We start from the raw sequence: 20,699 nt of genomic DNA, 5'->3' as shown, positions 1-20,699 counted from the left end.
GGACTGTAATAACACTTCTGGATTGTAACCACAGCAGGGTTCTGTGTTTTGGTTTTAAATATTTACTTTCTTGTATAAAAAAAAAACAAAAAACCCACCTAAAATGTGAAAGGTGTTTTCGCTGTGGTCCATATCATAACAGTCTGCATAAGCATTAGAGTATCTTCTGGTGGTGTTTTACCATGATAGTTAATTCTTTGTGGACTAAACCTTTCAAGATTTTGGTGATTGTGCAATGTAGTATTTGGGTTGTTAGAAAAGTGAGAAATATGTCCTATTCTTGAAGAAACCACAACTTATTCTCCAAATCCTATGCTCTTGTTGATATCAGTAGGGCCCTTCTGTAGTTTGAAGCCCTAGTAACTGGTATTGGTGTTCCTTCCATAGAGAATGGCTTGGGAATCTAAAAAGAACAGAACCCCTTCTAAACCTCCCTCACTCCTGCGTACGTTAGAAAGCAAGGAATGAAGGGGCGATGGACTAATAAATGGATATTCAAGGTTGGGTCTAAGTCTTCCTCGTGAATTAAAGTCATTGCTGTGATACTGTAGCAGGTGTTTTTAGCAAGTCTCGGGTTGTCCATAGTTTTAGAAAAGCTGGAGTATCTCTAAACTGGTGTGTTGGGTGCATGACTTAGTCTGCATGTGGGTAGCACAGCCCGCTGTTGGGAGGTTTTAGGAGACTGGGGAGACCTTATGGCCACTTCCAGTACCTAAAGGGGGCCTACAGGAAAGCTGGGGAGGGACTCTGGATCAGGGAGGAGAGCCATGGGACGAGGGGGAAGGGTTTTAAACTGAAAGAGGGGAAATTTAGATGAGATATCAGGAAGAAACTTTTCACTCTGAGGGTGGTGAGCCCCTGGCCCAGGTTGCCCAGAGAAGCTGTGGCTGCCCCATCCCTGGAGGTGTTCAAGGCCAGGTTGGACGGGGCTTGGAGCAGCCTGGGCTGGTGGGAGGTGTCCCTGCCCAGGGCAGGGGGTGGCATCTTTAAGGTCCCTTCCAACTCTAACCTTTCTATGATTCTGTATTGTGGTATGAGACACCTCTGATATTACCAACCCTGAGGAGATGGTCTCAAGAGGCTGATAGGCTTCACCTTCAGCTCCGTTTCAGAAGGCATGGTTGACCTCGTCTCATCAGTGCTTGCGGTAAGCTCTGTTCATCTAACTCAGATGCAGCCATGGGTGCCACAGCTGCAAAGTGTTGGTTTGTTTTGTTGTTTTTTATTCCCAGGAGGAGGTTTGTGGTTTGAGACTTGAGGTTTGGGTTGTGAAAAAGGATTAGTAAAATCAAGCTTTAACAAATGCTGGATCTTGGAATATAATAATAGTTTTTCTTCCACTGCTACTTTTCTACTAGGACCTTCTAGTAGTAAGCACAAAGTTTGATTCCATCTGCTGTAGCTGTTTCTTTTTAAACGCAGTATGACGGCACTTTTCTAGTGTGTGTTCCTGGATTTTGGGTTTGATACCCCTCCCCCCGCGCAACGTGTGTGTCAGAGTTAGGGAGAATTTTCCTGTCTAGCCTTAGTTTTCCTGAGTGACCCATTTGAACCTGCTTTCGTTGGACTCTAATGTAGTATTGATGCATCAAAGTCCACTAGTGAGGGAAATGTCATCATTTGCAGTAACGTGGTGTTTTATATGTGGTTTTGCTGACTCCTAACAATTTTATAAAGTAGATTATAGCTAGTTGTTGTATTTGGTATATATCTCAGTTTTCAGTAATTAAAAAAAAGAAACCAAAACAAAACCCCAAATCCAAACACGAACAAAAAAGACTTATTATGTTTTCCTTTACAAAATGTTGTGGCTTAATTCGGAGGCAGATACTTGCAGAGTTGCATGCTGTATTTATTGCTTACTCAACCCATCCAGGAAACCAACATCAGGTGCAGGGGCCCATTCCGGTTATCTTGATTTTATGTCACCATTGGGTGTGTGGTTACTTCTGGGGCTAAATATAACCCGTCAGAAAACAAAAAGTCCATGTTGTTTCCTGATGGCCGTGTGTGGGCCAACCACAAAAGCTGTGCTACTGTGTTGCTGTAATTAGTTGGGGGTGAGTGAGTTCTTGAAGTAAATAATTTTTTTAGAGGGAGAAATGTAAAAATTAGTCATCTGCCTTGTACAGAAGAGTAAGGCCCTTCTGCCCATGGACTTGCTAAAAGCCATGGAGGAGCCTGGGCCTGCAGAAGTTCTCCATTACCTCTAGCAGAGTGACAGCCTCTAACCTTTAATTCCCCCCCGTCTCCTGTAATGTGATTTTACTCTCTTCCTGCTGGCAATGTAGATTATTTTTTTATTATTTTTTAGCTAAATCTGTCTTGCAAAACACGAAGGTTGGGTAAGATGCAATTTTGCTTTAATTATGATTAAATTACTTTATGAATTAACCGGAGGATCTCATGGGACTGGAATCTTTTGACACAGGAGAAAATTGCCTTTCTTTAACAAGCTGCTTCAAGCGTGCAAGGTAATATTAGCATTTTTCAGTTATGGCTTCAGGGGATTAAATAATAAGGGGAAGTATTGTATCTACAATTACATGGTGTGCATGTGTGTGTGTAAAAGTCTTAAAACCAAGTAGAGACGGAAGAAATCAGTTGAACTGCTGAACCTGTGACATTTTGCAGTGCGAGTAGGGATTTTTTTTTTCTTTGAGATGGATTTTTAAGAAAACCTGCAGGTATACGAAGAATTGTATTCCATAGACTTGCAAAGGTTGGTTGTCATTTGAGTATGTTGGGGGGAGGGGGGAAGCATCCTAAACTTGATGCACCTGTTTCACCTTAAGGATAATGACCTGAATGCAACTGGAAAGGGAGTGACTGGTAATTTTCATGTGGGTTACTTTGTTTTACTTTGTGGAGGTAGCAATTGTGCTAAAGTCAGTAATTTGACGTTAAAAGATGTATTGCATGATTAAGCTTCTCATGAAGTACATGTAATAGTACATGCTATCCATACAGGTCTATAAATAACATGGATGATGCATGTGGTGTAGCCTCCAAACTGTCATATTCTTCTGTTTTAATACCTCTAAATGCATGCTTAAAGTCAAGCATTTTTTTAACATGCTGTGTCTGATGAGTTGAAATTGTTCAAGACTCTGTAGAAATGTATCAATTTTTTTAAAAAAAACGGGGGCAAGAAATACTACAGCAGCTTGTGTCAAATTGAGAAGGAATGGGACAAGTTAAGTTGTCTGACCTTTTGCATATGTTGTGTTCGATATGGGCTTGCACCTGCCCGACCCTGTTTGGTTTCAGAGGGTTGCCACTGCCTCGTGGTAGCAAATCCAATGAAGTGGAAAATTGACAATAAGGGGTTTAAGCTATTGTTGTCATTGCCCCAGCTGTTGGTGGTTGTTTTGATGGCAGGATTCATTCATGTTATACACAAATCTATAAGGTAACAGTAATTAGTGGGACCTATAGAAGTTGGGGGGATTATACAAGGGTATGAAACCATGTAACAAACAAATTATCGAAGTGTTGCAGCAGTCCTGTTCTAAAAGGAAGATACGTGCATAATACATACTTTATAGATTAATAAATGTGCGTTAGAAAAGGCAAATAATTTGCTTTTAAAAACCAGTCAATGACTGAAACTCAACACCTTCGTCTCTAGTTTTATTTGAAGGACTGGATAAAACTGCCTCTGCAGTAACTACCAAAAGTAATGCTTGTGTGCAAATGCTCTCGGTAGGGCAGAGCACTTTTATAAGTATATTTTTCATGTCTCATTTTAATCTAAGATTAAATGCATACTAGCCATTACAACTATGGTACCGTAATATAAGTGGGCGTCTCTGCATTCTCAGTCCAAATACTAAATGAGGTTGATAATTTTAATCCTAAACCTTTCCTGTGCTGGCGGAATAGTGCCCTAAGTAACGCTCACAAGATAAACAGCATAAATTACAACCGTATGCAGGCAAGATCAGTGCGGTGTTGATAGTCTTTTGATTGCATGTGGCTGAACTTTATCAGAAAATTGGAGAAATTGTTTAGAAGGCAGGCACGTTGTCTGATTGTTTTTTAACTATTACTACAACCAAAGAGATTGCCGAGAGAATTTGTATGAAGGAAGAGCAAAGCCCTGTACTGTGGTTATGATCTAAAACAATTGTTTCGCCTTCTTGTTCAGTTCCTTTCTTTATACTTTCGAATTGCCTTCCATTTGTTGGTCACCACCGAAGATTTGCTTGATGCGGAAGGGAGCTTTGTGTAACATACAGATTCAACCCAGGGCTCCAGAAGTTTGCGATCAACAAAGTACATCATCTGTTACCTTGGATAAATATTAGCTCTGACAAATTAAAAATGCATTTTTCTGGTGTGCATTACACTCCATCTCACAAAATGGTAATTGTTGTTACTATTATTGCTCTTGCTTGTAGTGAGGCATCTGTTACTTGTCTAATTGCTAGCATTCAAATACCAGTCAGTTTAAAATAACTTTTCAGGACTTCAAGATACAGCGTATGCAAAACATCACCGACATTCTCACAGGCATTTGCGATTTATGCCTGTGGGGTTTTCTTATTTGATGCAATTGCATCAAAAAAAACCCCAAAAAAACAGTGGTTGTGTCGAGCTTGGTTGTGTCTCGTGCTGTAGTGAAAGGCGGTGGTGCTCTGGTACTCCACGGAAACCAGAAACACAAGGAGGTGGTTCACCTGCCTTTCACCATCACAGGTTATTCAACCCCCCACCCCGGCTACAGATTATGGAGCCCGGAATCCACCACTGCCTCTTGCACAGTCACTTGAAGCTGGAAATGTGTTAAATGACTTTGTACAATCTGACATGGCCTCGCGTGAGTTACGAGTGATAAACTATTTTTATTTCTTTCCTCTTTGACAGTTAATCTTTATTTCTTCAAGCTGGAATAATCATCTTCCGTCGTACTAGTCCCCCACAGCTGGTCCTGCTGCTTTGCTTCTCCATGTCCCTTGGCTGTTGTTTTAAAAATCCTCTTTAGGGTTTCAAGACTCTGTACAACCAGTTGGGAGCTGTATCTTTTCTCAGTCCTCCTTGAAGAGCAAATTTTCTTTCCTACTGAGAGCATAATGATGATACAAACACAAAGGCGCCAATTTTCCTGGATTCTCTGGAATCAGTGTGGGGATTTTTAAACTTCCATTACTGCCATTGTCTTTTCCCCTCATCTCCCGTCAATAAAACAAGAAAATGCAAAACATAAATAATAAACAAATCCCCATTAAAAGAGATGAAGACGTTTCTAATGCCCAGATGAAAAAGACTGTGGAGCTGGTGGAGGGGGGGGGGAGCTGTCTGGGCGGAAGGGATTGTTTGTGTCTTTATTTAGAAATTTTCCAGTGATACTGTACTGGCGGTAGGGAAACCGCTTGTCAGTCCTACCTCTGGGGGATGGAGGTTCACGTGTAGAGATGGTTCCTGGGCAGCTTTTGGAGGACATCCTGTAGTCTCTGCCATTGTGGCTTGAATCTGCAGGTTGACTGGCCGGGACCCTTAGGGCTGCCGGTCGCCAGCAGCAGTCATGATGCTCTGACTTGATTCTCATGCCTGCCACGGGCTCCTCTTCACGTTTCCCTGCTTCTTTTGCTTGAGTACAAGGCCAGTTATAATCCCTTAAAGTTGTGTATTTATTCATTACGTACTCCAAATTAGTTCTGGTGTAGCTGCGGCTATTTCTGTGAAGGGGCAGGCATGACTGCATGGTCTCGCTTCAAAGAAAAATGCTTTCAAAATGCCACTTGGAGCATAGATTCTCTTAATATGGCCTCCTCTGAGGGACATGCACTCTTGTGCAGCAGAACAGTCTTTTGGTTGGCAGGTTTTTGCGGTGACTCCTTGCGCGGTGGTAGTTGCTTGAGGTATAGGTTGTTAGGGCTTTGGGATGAGATTGATCTTAGAGAGGCGCTAATAACTCTTGTGTGGCCTTATGGGAAAGCTTTTAGCTGTATAAAAACTTAAACTGCAAACGTGACTATCTTCAAGTGTGTGTGTGCAGGAAGGCATGCGTGGATGTGCTCTTGTTTTTGTTAAGGGTGCATTGTGAGAGATGAAGGGCCGGCCGTGGATTGCCAGGCTTTGAGAGCAGGATTCCTCTGGTATCAGGCTTTTCGGTGCTGGGGAAAGCCTGTCAGTGTGAGTGTAACAGCTGACACTATTTGGTGAGTTTTCTTTCACAGGTGAAAACGAATGTTCTTTGTGAAAGTGTATTCCTTGTCCACTGTAATAAGGCTGCCCACCAGGATGCCAGAAAAAAGTAAAGATTGTAACTGCTTGGTAATGACAGCTCTGAAAGCGCTCACCCACATCACTCAGTTGTGTTCACCCCGTAATAATACTGTGATTCGGGCTAGAACAGAGCCTTTAGCTACTACAAAACCCTTCTCCTCCCTGGACTGTCCTTTGTTAACATTTTTTGCGCTACTACTGACTTAATTGGAACTACTACACAAAGCATTTAATTTAGTTGTTGGTAGGAGTTTTACAGATGGTGGGGGAAAAATGGAATTAAGGGATAAGAATTCGCTTCTGGTTTGTGTTGACGATGTGTGAGCTTCTCGTTTGGAGTTATGCAGGAAATGTGAAACAGCTCTTGGCATCTTCATGTGCAACATCCAACAAGATACGGGGTGTATCTACTGGGGGTCTCTGCAACTGTCATGGCCTCTAGTAATGGCCAACTGCAGTAGATTTTGTAGTACAAATCTATTTGTATTGATATTGAAGGTATTTCTTCAATACCGCTTCCAGCAGTAGCGATTCTGCACCTCAGCAGAGAAGTCTTAAAAAAATTTGGTAAGCGCATTCCTGGATAATAGTCGATACAAATGTAAGCGGTGATTGCGTTCATAACAGGAGTGGTAATTGGATTTGATCTGAATAAAAGGTGGACGGTTCTCTCCTCAGCTGCATGCTGTATGATGGTGGATTATTGAAAAGCGTCAACATTTGCATCCGCCCTAGTGGAAGCTAAGAAATAAAAATGAAATGTGCTGTGTGTTAGCTCTCTGAATATAAAACAGAAGATGGCTTTTCTCTCGGCAGTAAGACATTAGCCAGTGATACTGGTAAATACTCTTATCCAGAGCTAGGTGGGTTCCGCAGCTGAGCTCCGTTGGATTTATATCAGGTCAAAGGGGATAAATCACATCTGCAGCAATTATTTTCGTGGCTGTGAAGTGTACAGGCAGGCTGCTGCATCGATTGTGCGGAGTGACACCTTCCCAGGAAGCACTAGGAGCCTTTCCCGAGATAACGTGTGTTTCCAGTGCTACGGCAATTGGCTTACTTGGTGAACAGCCACTTGAAATTGGGGCTCAAAGTGTGGCACGATGCATAAAGCTGTCTGCAAAGAGCCCTTGCTGTTAGTACCTGCAACCGAACTGACCTTCATCAGAGCAGCGTTTGGTGTACGGTTGTAACTTGGGTGTTGTGTCCCAGGACGCTTTCTAGTGCTTGACAAATTAACAGATGGTTTTAGTGACAGTGGTGTCTTGATTTCTGGTGGTCAGAGAAAGGCTGCCTAGAGCTTCTGTCCTAGCACCTAATAACTTGTGTGTTTCCTTTCTAGACTGAGTCCAAACCTTCCAACAAACCACAACTTGCATTTTCAAACTAATCACTGTCACTGCCAAGTAATGACTCATGCGCTATTTTACCTGTGCCTAAAGGAGCACCCTCCTCAGGTTAATCATCAAATTAGATTAATTATGTTGATGAGACACCAATCCTGACTCATGTAACTCATCACTTCCATCATAGGTGTCCGGAATGGGATGATTAAACCCTTTCCAAGCTCAGCTGGAATGAGCTGTGGTAGTGACTGGTGCTGCAAGATCTCACTGTAGAACTGCCTGGAACTGTAAACTTTTGGTGTAGAAAAATAATATACGTAAGCCTCATGTATTTCTTTTCCAAATTATGTCTCTCCTATCACCACTTTTCTCTGTTAAACCAGTTTAATCTTTTACCAGAAATCACTTTCTTCCTACCTGGTTATGCTTATGGTGGTTGGTCCTGGTTAGGCTTTGGTGTTTCTGGCCCTACGTTGGTTTTGAATCCCTGTAGAAGAACAGCATGTGCAAGCCCACTTAGACAAACAGGCTTTTTTTTTTTTTTTTTTGTTTCCCAGCCTATGCATGGAAGTATTTTTCAATGTAAGCTTGTATAAATGAAGGTTCTTGAAAACCAATCCTTGAATTTCCAAGTAGAAGTCCCCAAGACACAGTAAAATGTGTGCTGCTGTTGTGCCTGGTGCTGGTGGAGGTACTTCTGCTCTCTCCTGCTGCTGGACTTTTCGTGGCTGATGCTGGGCTGGCTGCCATCTCCCCTGTGCGCAAGCCACGCTTTGGGGACATATGGAGAACTGGTCTTTGTCCTCAGCCTGTCCACGTGAACATTGGTGTTCAAAGGATGGGAGGAGGCCACGCGGGAGCAGGAATGAGCAGCTGAGGGCTTCTATAGCTCCCTGTGGCTATTGCACCCTTGGTGGACTTTGTGCCAAAGAAGGTATTGCTGATGCCAGGTTTTTGAAAACGACTGTTCATAGCATGTGATAGATCCCACTATATTCGAGGCTACCACACGGTACTGTAATGTTACTTTTTGAAAAAAAACAACACCGAGGCATCCAGAGGCCTTTCTGTTTGCCTCGTGAATCATGAATCACAGGAGCCCTGCGTGTGCCTTCAGGGTCTGAGCTGGTGCCAGGAGTCCTGGAAGCCTGGCTCCTAGCTCTGCCTCTGGGTGAAATCTGCTGTGTTCTCAGGATTTGAAGAAGGAAAGGGCGGGGGGGGGGGGGGAAATCTTGTGAAACCTCTAAATATGGTAGGGCTTGCACTTAAAGTTAGGAGACTCAATGCTCTAGTAATCAAATAGGAAATCAGGCATATTCCCTAGACTTTTTTGTGTGGATTTTCTTCCCTTCCATTGACACATTTCTTCTACAACTAGGAATCCTTGGCTAAAAAGGAAAACCAATATATGTTTCAAAAATCAGGTCTTTATCAACATTTACACATGTAATATCTAGACTGGGTTCAGGTTATATTATAAAGCTTTCATATCTAAATCACTTTAGGAAGAAACTGTGAAATAGCCATACTTTCACAGATGAACATATTTCCAAAGTGCAGTTTGGTATCTGCTTTGTTTAGTATTTCTTCCTTTATTCCAATCTCTCCCTGATCATCTGCTTCAGCCCCTTGCTGAATTAAGTTTTGATAGTCTTCTATCTTGGCATCTTACTCTGGTTTTAAAAGTCTGGAGGAATGGAGCCCTAATAAAAGCTACCTTGAAATAACAGAGTTCTCTGTTTGTCCTAATTATTCACAGTAAAACATATGCCAGATTTCTCTTGGTAAATGTGCCAGACAGGCACAGACTGTTGTTATTTGCGCACAGGACAGTATCGGGGTGTTGCAGGCTGCGTGACTGCTGCTCTGTTGCTTGTCCAAAAAAGGTTACTCTTCCCTTTGTGTCTGTGCCTGGCTGCCCTGGGAAGCATAATTAATCCAACTTGAATTATCTGCTTTGCCGGAAGTTAATATTCCTTAAAGTCAAGTAACAAACAGTAGCCGTTCATCTGATGGATGAAGTAGGTATGGGGGAATGATTTAAGCTTGGAGAGTGGGCGTAAATATGGGATACTGGGAAGAAGGGGGAGACATTTCTGCTCAGAAAACGCCACCTGCTTATGGGGACCACCTTAACAACCACTGAGAAGACAGATATTGCAGCTTCTCTCAGAGGTTTTGGATAGTAATTCCCCAGCTCCAAAGAGAGATGCTAAAACTGCAAGCTCCTCATGCTGTTCCACAAATGTGAAGTGTAAGTAATATTTGTATTCTTCAAGATAGTGCAGCAATGTGTGGGTGTCAGGAGGATGGGGCCAGGCTCTTTTCAGTGGAGCCGGGGGACAGGACGAGAGGTAACAGGCACAAACTTGAGCATAGGAAGTTCCGCCTAAACATGAGGAGGAACTTCTTTACCCTGAGGGTGGCAGAGCCCTGGCACAGGCTGCCCAGAGGTGGGGGAGTCTCTGTCTCTGGAGACATTCAAAACCCACCTGGACACATTCCTGTGCCACCTGCTCTGGGTGACCCTGCTCTGGCAGGGGGTTGGACTAGATGATCTCCAGAGGTCCCTTCCAACCCTATGATTCTATGATTTACCTCAAGTGTGTGTATTGGATAGTAAATTACGTTTATTTCTCTAATATATATTTGGATTTCCTGTTAGATTAATTTTTTCCCCCACTCATGTTCCTTTTTTTAAAATCTCTGATATCTAATCTGAGGTTGTTTCCCTGCTGTGTGGCGGACTGATGTTTCTTTCTTCTGTAGATAACAGTATTGTGTTTTTACAGTTCTTGCTATTCAAGCCCGTAAAGCGGGGGAACAGCAGAAAGCATCCCTCTGGCCTGATGCCAAAGGCTGGTAGCCAAAGATTGGCATCCTTGCTTGGGAACACATGGGACAGGAGCACGTTTGTTCCACAGCCTTGGAAAACGCTGCCAAGAGAGCAGCGGTACCGTGGCCGGCAAAAGCCGATTTCCCAGTTGAGGGCAGCTACAAGGGCTGGAGCAGTGGTGTCATCGGGAGCGGAGTATCAATATCTCCGTATACCATATGCTGTAGTTCAGCTGCAAGGGGATGGAGTGTAGGAAAGGTATCGCGTGCAAGGGAGTGGAACAGTTTGAGCAGATAAGCCTCGTTTTCTTTGGTGCTGCTTATGTGACTGGCTACATAAGAACGTGGCATTTTGGTTGTGGAAGGACTTTTGGACTCTGGTGTCAAGTTTGGTCCAACGCGAAACGTTACGTAAACTTGAGTTCTCATTCTGCTTCTTTCTTTTTTATTCCATGCTGTAGGGTGTCATTTCGGGTGAGATTTCTGGTTTTGGTGTGGTTTAGATTAGGAGGCATTACCTAGGGTAAGGATATCCTTAGATGCTGTAGACGCTGTTGCTCTGTAGCACTTGATTAAAGATGGATACAAAATAGGTTTTCCTTTTCTTTAAAAAAATGAACAAAAGAATAGCAAGGAATGGTGGTTGTTTTGGTGGTTGTTGGTTTTGTTTTTTTTTCTTCTCAGTGTTTCTTTCAGTACAAGCGTGGCTTCAAGGCCATAAGCTTCCCTTAATATCTATAGGGAAATCATTACCCAACAACTAGATATTACACTGGTCAAATACAATTTATTATTACTTCCAGATGGTTTATCTGTTAAGGGGAAAAGAGTGAGGGGGAAATAGTTAGCTGTGGCCCTTCAAAAAACAAACCGACCACCAACTCCGTAGCACTTCTAACTAATGTCCTGTAACACTGCTGTTCAATAGCACCCTATTTGAACCATCTCTGTCGGTACTTGCAGTGTCTATTTTGAGACCTTGCTTGGGAGGAGGTAGTTGCTCACTGCCATGTGTGAGTGGCATAGACCTTGGAGCTGCCGTGATCCAAATTAGGGTCGTTTAGGGTTTTTACTCCTCTATTTGGAGGCAGTTACAGTGTTCTGTATTGAATTGTTTTGTTTTGCGATCAAGATGCTTTCAGTAAAGTCCAAAAGGTAGAGACAGATGGTTAATTGCTAAACAAATATTTACAAGAATCATCAATCAAGACTCAGCAACGTAGAAGAGCGGGAAGAATGAGTGTTACTATTGTATTGGAATATTTTAACAAAAGGAGGGGCAGGTTAACGTGGTTGCTCTTAACTGTAAACACAGTTTCTGTGTATTCATTGCATCCTTCTGCTTTGCTTTGGAAATGGTGCACCTGTGTACATGAATTATAACTAATTCTGTGATAGCTAGTCCTGTTAGCTCAATATTAACCCAAGAATGGAGCATGTTCGTTTCTAAAACACTAAAACATTTTTTCCTTATGGAAAATAGTTATTTTGGATTCCTAAGATAATTTATTGTCTTTTAAGGCCAATGCTCGTTGGTCTGAAAGATAGTCCTGCAGCTCAAGGACTGAGTATTTCTGATATTTCCCCCCCCCACCCCCCGTCATTGCTTTGCTTTTTTTCTTCAGTTATTAACTGCCTCCTGCTCTCATTTACTTTGGTATAAATCAAGAACAAGTCATTTGAAGTTGGCAGACTGAGGCTGGTGCAAGACTTGGGTAGGAAATGTTTTAATCAGGGAAGGATATGTTGCCTCTAATGAGAGCCCTGATAGCAATAGGGGAGGAGCAGCTGGGACCTGGGGGAATCTGGTGGCCTGCTCCTCCTGCCAGCTGAGCAATTCATCTGGCAGCTCAAAATCTGTCTATTGGAAATGTCTGTGAAAGAGGGTAAAGCAGGGTGGTGAGAGGGACAGGCCTGCTTCCAAAGGTCTGTTTCCAAAGGTCTGTGCTGACTTTTTCCTTTCTCTTGTCAACTTATTCCTTTAAACACCTAAAACGTTTGGATTTTGCAAAAGAGTAGTACTGGAGCTATGCTTAAGAGATGCACAATAGGTGAAGAAGGTGATTTGGAATAAGGACTGGTAGGAAGGGATGAGGCTTTGAGGATACTTGTGGCTGGAGACTGAGTGGCAGTGCCATGGCTGGTCAGGAAGAGAAGTGCTGCCCAGACTGAAGCCCCTTGTAGACACGAAGAGGACCAGCTCCTCTTCCCTGTTTGTGGCACAAGAGCCAGAGGAGAAATGTTCTGTAAGATTCAGCTTAACTCTCTAAAACTCATGGCTGTGTTTTTCCTCCACCACTTCTCTAACTCAAGCTCTAAGTCCCACCTGTGCACATATTCGTGCTGCTTCAGCACCTGGTTTCATACATGGATAATTCTGTGCTTTCTCCCTTCTCTTTCGCTCCATTTCTGCACTAGTGGGGTGTCTGTCCTCGAGCACGTCTTACCCTTACTCCTCCACTGCCCTTGTATTCTCATCCTTACGCCCCAGACGCCTAAAGTCACAGCTCCTTCTCTGATGCACGTAGTCCTGTCTCCTCGCTCCTCCCTGTGATGTCCTCTCCTGCACCCCCTTTTGCCCTTTGGCAGACGGGGCATCTCTTATCCCTACAGTCTCAGGGAGGATATGAGGCTGTGCTGGGAATGACATTTTGTCTTCGTTGTAGTGTACTCTGGAAGGCGAGAGTGCACACTTCCACTTCAGCTGTGGAAGAAACCATCTCCAGTTCTTTTGCCTGAAGTGGCGCAGCAGAAGTCTTGTGGCAACAGCCCGGAGCAGACTAGGGGCTGGATGAAGCCCTGGCTGGCTGTGTCATCTCTCTTGGGTCCTCCAGCCCTGAAGTATGAGAGCTGCTACTTTGATCAAGAGAAGTGTGATGGTGCAATTGCACCTTTCAGTCTCAGTCTTTGCAGTTGTAGGCCAAATAATTAGGGACACCTTGTGTGTGCTTTTTTTGACTTTACAGGAAAAAAAAAAAAGGCAACTGATCTCCTTCTTGCATGCTTTCTTCTTGCTGTGTTATGTTCCAGCGATCTTATGTTCAACTTTGAACTTCCAAAATGTGAGCAAAGTATGACCATTGTCTTTGGCTTTCTAAGTGCATACTTTAGAGATGTGCTTCCTGTACGTGGAGTGTTCTGTCTTGCACTTTTGAACATTGACACCTAAAGCTATTTCTACCAGCTTTAGAAAACAGTTAGCCCTTTAAAAAAAAAAAAAACCCAAACAAAAAAAAAAAAACCCAAAAACCCAACCCGCAATACCTCCATAATAGCTTAGTTACACCTTTTCTTCTAGTCCCTCTCCACTGGCCTTTGTGGGCGTTGTTCAGTTTGTGGCTCTGGTGACAAGAGATCAGCTTATTCAGGAGGTCCCAAACCCAGTAGGTCTTTAGATGAAGCAGTAGCAATACCACATGGATACTGAGGACGTAGTAAAGCTGCCCATTCTTACCTGCCTGCCTTTGTTATCAAGCCAGCTTGACTTTCTGGCTTTCAAGTCTGAAGGATGAAGACCCATGGAGAACTCTTTTGCTGGGGCAGTGGCTCAGTTGAGGTTTGGAATAGCACTGGTCCTCACATGAGAGGTGGAGTCAGAGTGTGCAGCTGGGAAGTGGGGAGGCAGTGGGACCTCACCCTTTGCCAGCAAGGTACTGGATCTATGATGACTCTTAATACCAAAGAGGGCAGTTGAGCCTTCTCCTCTTCAACTGCATGATCCTGTGGTCATCCTTGCGCTGCAGCTAGAACCCATGCGCTGTTAAAATCCATCTGGGATCTTAGAGTGTTTTCATCCGCTTAAGAATCAACCCCGAGCTGAAATTTTGAAGTACAGCTGAACCAACCTAGTGGCAGGCTGTTGCCGAAAACAGTGGTATTGATCTTTACCCCGGCTAGAGACTCCTTGTCAGGTCCTTTGCTCCTGAGTAAGAAACTAAACCAGCACAAGGTTTCAGGTTTTTAAGCTTGGCACCTGTGAAGGTCAGGTGAATGCCTGTGCTGGCCCAGGGGAGGATGTGAAGCTGTGGCCAGGGTTATGGGAACAGGACCACCTCTTCTGGCAGCACCCACCTGTTTGTTGATATGAGAACTTGATTTCCTATCCCGTTAACCAGCTGCCTTAATTTGACTTTACAGGAGAGTTTCATAAAAGGTGGTTGGCTTGTTTCTTTTTCCGTTCAGATCTGGCTCTGTCAGTGGAGTTGCCTTGCTGGAGCACGAAGGTCAGGGCTTTTGTCCCGTACCCTTCCTTTCATGCAGGGCAGGGGATAGATGGGGAGGTTTTTCATGCCATGGTTGCCTTGCTGCTCTTCGAGGCACTTGGGATAGAGCACGTGCGTGAAATCAGGAAGAATCCAGAAACTGTACATATGCAAATTCCCTCAATCACTTATCTGTGCTTTTATTGTTTTAGTGTTGTGATCTCATGGCTAAAAATCCATTTTTCTCCCGTCAGTATCATTCGTTTCTTCCATGTCAAATGCCTCTCATGTGTGGCAGAAGGCCACTAATGCGAGTTAGAAGTACTGAACCTGTGAAGAGATAGTGTTTCAGGCAAAGCAGCTTACAATTTATTGTCTTTGTTCTTTTTAGCAACCTTATTATTATTTTTCTCGAGAGCTGTCGAAGAGAAGGTGAAAGATTCTATGCAGCTTCCACGAGCACGGTCATGCTGAGAGCAGATGGTCCGTTCTTGGAAACGGTCCCAAACGATGGATTACTCATCTGATGCAGAATGATGCACCAGAAAACTGCAGATTCATTGGGACCGCTCTTTGACTGTTTAAAAGCTTTGATTCTTTTAACTTTTCATTTTTACTTGTCCGCCTGTTTTGTTGCTCAATAAAATAAGCTCAGCCAGAGCCATAGAGACATTTATAATTTAAAGGGGAAGCTAATACAGTGGGTCTGAATTGAGGGGAGGGAAGGCTTTGGAAGTATAGTTTCTTGCATTGTGTGGTTTAAAACAAAAAAATCAATTTTCATTAGAGTTGCCAGTGGAAAAGCAGCAGCGCACAAATATAATAGACTACTTTTGCACTCGTCAGTAGTGTCACTTGCTAATATTTCACTTACTCAAACCTACCGTCAGGATCACTTCTTATGTGTGCATTATTTCATGTTTGCATGTGATCCTCACTTCTAAGCCATGTTAACAGGAAAAAAAAAAAACAAACCCCACGTGTTTCATGAATTCTGACAGTGGATTAAAGAATAAAAAAAAGTAATAAGAAGCTGAGAAGTTGATTATTATTCGTTGTAAATGTATTCAGCGCACCAGTCGTTCTGGAAGCTGGTGGCTCAGGCAGTTGCAGAAACTAATCTGGCAGGAGTATTTCTAGCTAAGTCCCTGACTGATGCTGAAGGATATATATATATCTTTTTTTTTTTTTCCTTCCTGTCTATTGCTCTGATTTGTCACATCGTTTCTCAGTATTTCCCTCTCTGCAGACAGCCCCATACCTACTGCTCACTGTGCAGCTGCCAGTAAAACCTCCCCTAATCCATCCCAGGGAGCAAAGAGCTCCCTTTGTCAGCCGCTCTGGTGTTACTAAGCAATGTAAATGGGTGTTTTCAGCCAGATGGAATTATTCCTTCAGAATGCATTGAGTTTCCACTGGCCTAAAAGGGCAGGAATCAGGAGTGTGTTTTTATCTATGGTGTTTAATAAGTTGGTGAAATCACCTAGGCAGGTGGCAGAAGCAGCCACGTAACTTCATATTCTCTAAAGTCCAGCCTTCGCCATCCTGTGCATTGATTGCACTACTTAGAGCACCATGGAGCCGTTAAACAAGGTGATGTTCTCCTTAACACGCTCAGTAGGGAATAGGAATAGGGTCTTGTGTCCTCTGTGCAAGCGGGGCCTCGGCTGTCTCAGCCTCCTGTCCCGCAGGGGACCGTGGTGTGAGCAGAACAGGAGTCAGTAAGGTTTTGCTCCCACCCTCTCCATACCTGTCTGCTGAAAATGTTTTCATTTTACAAACGAAAGGTATGAAAAGAGTAATAGCAATCTGAGATTGTTCGGTGCTGGCTTTCTTCTCTTGTTTCCCATTCATTTAATGTCTCTCGCCTTCTTCGTCTTTGGAGGCTGGTTTGCAGGAGAGATTCCGCTGGCTTTCCTGAAAACTTCTAATTTTCCCAGGAGCAGAGCACTTGACTAGTTTCTGTTAGTGTTGGGGTGACGCAGGCTTTGTTGTGCCTGCACAAACACAAGAGAATGGGCCTCATTTTACTTTCACTTACGCCAATTTAACTCTATTAACTAGAAAAGAATTGACTCTTTCTTCCCTCTTCTTTGTCAGATACAGATTTAACTGTACTATTTTTAATCCACTGAAAATTCAACTGTCTGGGGCAGTGTATTAATTACCACTGTTCTTAAATGTATAGACCCAAGAGCCGAACTGGTTGAAATGAGTTAATCATCTTCAGCTGTAAATTTTCACAAACACTTTTTAAAAGGAGCTATAATGTCACTTGGAGCTGTACCTTCATGTTAATCTGTACCATTCTGTTTGAAAATACTACAGCGGAGGTTGAGGCATGCGTGTTCATATGCTGTATGCATGTATTTTAAATTCCACGCATGCAGGAAAGAAATTTCCCAGTCTCTTATGGTTCTTGCTGTTAGTGTCTGGGTTGGCTGTGGCATAGGAATTTAACTCTCATTTAGCTGAGTTCCTAAACGTTTCTGTGGTACTAATTTCATAAATGGGTTTGAAGTCAAAGTTGACTTCTTCAAAGAAAACAGTTTCCAGCAAACAGACTAGGAATAGCACAGGAGCCACGACGAATAAGGATCCTGCAAAGCATGAAGTTTGTGTTGCAGTGCCTCCACTCGTTTAGCTTAGAATAATTTTAACTCTTGTTAATTGACAGGAGGTAGGGTGCGGGGGAATTATCTGGGATGTATCTTAATAGCCACTCTATTCAGAATCGTCAGTTGAAATGTCATGGACAGAAGCGGGCATATATTTGAACAAACATTGTAATAATTCAGATTTTTTTTAATTAGATCTTTATGAGATTTTTTCCCTTTATTTGAAATTTTGCTATATGCATTCTTAATTACACATCCAGAAATCATCCTATTATAATCAATCACATGCTTATGCCCTAGGCAAGAATGAAGGATGGTGAGGGCAAGAATATTTTTCAGGAGTGGGTTTGAACGAATTTCATCAACGTTTGACTCTATACTGTATGAGGTGATGCATATTGCATGAGGTTACATTACACTGTGTTCATACCGTGCTTAGATGCAGAATAAAAAACCCGCAGGACTGTTGGAGGAAGTAAAGCTGTGCTGATGCCTCACAGAGCAGTTTACTCATCGGCGTGACTTACCAAAACCATGGCTCGGCACCTGCCGAAACAGCCCTGCCCCTTCTGCAAACCTGATCAAATATTTTTACCTTTTTCTCGTTCATCTTTAGTAACTTTAAGGTAAGTCGGATCCATTATATAGCCATTTTTCTTCAGTTAATTTCCAGTTTCCTCATTAGTTGGATGAGGAAGCTGATTGGATTCGGGCGCGTATGCCGACTACAGAGGAAATGGGAGTGGTGTAGGTGGCTTGGAGGAAAGGCAAAACTTTTTTTTGGTGGCAGCACACTATATTTTCTTAAAATAAGAAATGATTATGCACTCTAAAAGTTGAAGTTATCTAAGTTGGGGCGGGGTGGGGGGAAACATGCAATGTTCCAACTGAGTTAACAAATTTGGTTGAATTTTCTTTTAATAATCAATACTTTTAATTTAGGAAACACTAATAGTTCAGATAGGATCTGTGGTGGTGTTATCTACAAACTGTGGATAAACTAAAATCCATTCTTGGTAACTTAAAAATGTATCCTATAAATTATTCATCCCGCATTATTCACCCAGCTTCTGTGAACAAAAAAGTCATCCCAGTACTAAATTCCTCTTATTTAGACCGCTTTACTAATCACCATATTTTAATGCAATTAGAAAGGTTGTTTTTCTTTTATTTATTCTAGCCATTGTAGGTGCAAATAAAGTGAGTAGTATTTAGTGTTTCCTCTTAAAGACTTGGAGGTTAGTTGGGATGTTGCTGCCACAGTGGGATGCTGCTCTCCTGTCCTGTACCGCTGGGTGCTGGGAGCTGCTGAGCTCTTTTATTTAAAAAAGTGAATAATCAAGATCAGAAGAGCGGAAAGATCTGAATTGATGAAACATGCATTCCAAGCTGGAATCAGTTTAAACGCAGGGCCACATAGTCACATCGAGCACGTTACCCAAGTCTTAGGCCTTGTATTTAGAAAACTTTTCTCTATTTAAAACAAACAAAAAAAAGATAATATTTTTATGTTACCACCCAGTTTTCTGAGGGATCATTTAATGAAGGTTTATTTCCCTGGAGGAACTATCAAAAGCAAACTGGTAAAGCACAATCCTTTTTGTTCAAAACCATCTTGTGCCTGGACTTTTTGATCCATAAACTGGGCTCAGTGCCCTGCTACTGACACTGCCTTGTTCTTGGGAGGTTTTTTTGCCTTCTCGTTTTTAAACCCAGAAGACTTGTTTCTTTTCACACCGGAGTGAGAGAGATTGTGACAGCTGAACTGCTGTAAAGAAATGAGATGGCAAAACGTGATAGGATGTATATAAATGTATAATTTTGGTTCAGGGAGCAAATGTCACTTGTGTGTCTACTCCAGTTGGTTACAAAAACTAATATATATTAATGTAAGGCTGCTGCCTGTTGAAGGAAATGTTATAGGTCAGGTGTGGACGCGTCTGTCTGGGATCTGTAACACATGCGCAGCAGGTAGCAAACAGAAGCGCTTTCCAGGGCAGATCTTGGAGGATGTGTGAGGGCAGGGTGGTACCTGCCCGTTCCCCTGTTGACCGTGAGAGGGGGACCCTGCTCCTCTGCAAGCACAGCCGAGAGCCCCCTGTCTTCTCCGGATTCTTTCCAGCGCCCCTTTGGGCAGCCTCAAAACCAGGAGCATCCACGCTCTGCCTTTCTCTGCACGCTCTTGTGGCAGATCGCCGTCTTCTTGAGTCCAAGGACACCACGGGGGTGCAGCGCAGTGGAAGTGTTTGGCATTCAAGCAGGCACTGGGTGAAGCTTCTGGCCCTTCTCTGTATCACAGGGGAATCTACAGTGCTGAAAGTGGAACCGGGGGGGTTCTCTTTCAGCTGGTAACAAAGTCAAAAGATTTGTCACTGACAAGATTCAGATGTGTTTACTATCCTTTTCTAGTGCTGGGCAGAATAGATCTAGTGATACAAGCAATATTGGCTGAGTCTTTCCGTAGTCTTTGTCTCTAATATCTATGATGATATGCACTGTAGTTAAAAAACACAAAAAACCTATTTAATTTTTTTTTTGCTTTCCTTGAAAAGGATTATTTATTGTAGCAAATTCCTTTGTTAAAAGTAGCGTGGACTTTTCAGCATCCTAACTTTGTGGGATTTTTTTCTTTACAATTACCTTTTGCTTAGACACAGGCAGCAACGCCACTGGTAGATACTTTCCTTTTTCATGTGCTGGTTGCCCTTCCCTTGTTAGACCAGCAATTCTCACTCTGCTGTAATGTCGTCTTTAACAATGAGGTTATTAAATGAGATAATGACACTGGTGACCAAGGAAGAGGAGGAGGATTTTGTTTGAGTTAAAAAGAATTGTTTTTAATTATAGACACATGCATGGTCTCAGAGAATTTTCATATTCAACCTGGTAGTGATTGTGAGGGTTATTAAATTCAACAGCAAGTCAACATTGACAGTCAAATCTCAAAATAAGTGGGAAGGAAGTCAGCAATATCATGTTTGCTGATTATTTTAAGCTAAGCCATAAATAAAACCTAATACTTCCTTTCAGCTATACTATTTACTTCTCTCCTGCTGGATATAAATTAGGTGTGCTGAATCCCTGCCCGAGCCCAAGTGAGCGCACTTCTTTGTAACGTGCTAAAAAGGCCACCCCTAATATTTTCTGGGGTTGTTACTCCTAATGGATGTGCACTTTACATTATTTTCTTCCACGGCGAAGTATGTTTCCATTTGTGTAAGACAACTGCATCTTTATATGGCTCAGTTCTTTCCATGTCCTAAGTGGAAGAGGAATAATAATAATAAAAAAAGTGTCAGTTTTAATCAATATCATCAGACATTATGGGAATTGAATTCTACCTTGCTGCTAATATATTAGGTACATTCTGCTTTATCTTCTCTTGCAGAATTGATTTGCCACTATTCAGTTCGCTTGGCCGTTGTCATGCAAATTGTGGCATTTCTCCCCCATTGACTGCACAAACC

This window comes from Larus michahellis, chromosome 4 (assembly GCF_964199755.1).
Source record: "Larus michahellis chromosome 4, bLarMic1.1, whole genome shotgun sequence".
Taxonomy (NCBI): domain Eukaryota; kingdom Metazoa; phylum Chordata; class Aves; order Charadriiformes; family Laridae; genus Larus; species Larus michahellis.
This window is presented reverse-complemented; position numbering follows the sequence as displayed.